Source organism: Sciurus vulgaris, assembly GCF_902686455.1.
Source record: "Sciurus vulgaris genome assembly, chromosome: 17".
Taxonomy (NCBI): domain Eukaryota; kingdom Metazoa; phylum Chordata; class Mammalia; order Rodentia; family Sciuridae; genus Sciurus; species Sciurus vulgaris.
The window spans coordinates 61,103,101-61,104,119 of NC_136478.1; positions in this window are offsets into that span (position 1 = coordinate 61,103,101).

Here is a 1,019-nt window from a genome sequence, read left to right on the forward strand (position 1 = left end):
GGCAGGCATTGTCCCACCCAGAATTCATCTCAGCCAGGGAAGATCGAAGTATAAGATGTGAAAAAACTTCAGGCAATGTTTCAGAAAAAGGATGTGGGCGGCGAGGGTGTAGTTCAGTGGAGCTGGGTGTGCTTAGTGTTGCAGTGGCCCTGGGTTCAATTTCCAGCATCAAGAAAAGGGGGTCTGGGACAATGGATGTTTGTGAAAGGGTAGAGTGGGGAGCACGTCCCCAACAGCATTTGCAAAGTCAGGAAGCAGACAACAACCTGGTGGCTTGAGGCCCCAGAGTTTGGTGTGATTGTGAAATGGAGCAGCATTCCAGGAATGGAAAGCCCTCAGTTGAGGGGCAGGAGGGGCTAGAGAGAGTGTGGATCCAAAGGGGTCAGGAAGTGCCCCCTTGAGGGGGCAACCACAGCGCAAGAGCTGAGAAGGATTCAAAACTGGTAGGTGTAGTGGAGAATGCTAGGTGGAAATGACACAGAAGCCAAGAGAAAGTGGGAATAAATGGTGTGGTCACTATGGGTGTGACCAGTTCCCAACAAGAAAAGATCATTTGGAGGGAGGAAGTGGGCCAGGTCACACAGAGCCTCAATTGCTAAGTTGAGGGGCCTGGACCTTCTCCTGAGGGCTTCGGGGAGACAGAGGGCTGTGAACCAGAAAGAAACAGGACAAATAAAGGGAAAGACAAAGGAGAGGAGGCTAGGAAAGGGTTCATGGGAACAGGATGAGGCCTGAACTGGGGTGAGGACTCTGGGACCACAATCCAATGTCCTTCTTCCCTCCTAGTCTTTTTTTTTTGGGGGGGGAAGGGGGTATTGGGGATTGAACCCAGGGGTGCTTAACCACTAAGTCGCATCCCCAACCCCTTTTTAATATTTTATTAGAGCCAGGGTCATGCTGGGTTGCTAAGTGCCTGGCTAAGTTGCTGAGAATGGCGTTGAACTCTCAATCTTCCTGCCTCAGCCTCCCAAGTCACTCTCCCATTCTCTACCCCACAGATTCCTAGCCAGAGACAGAAC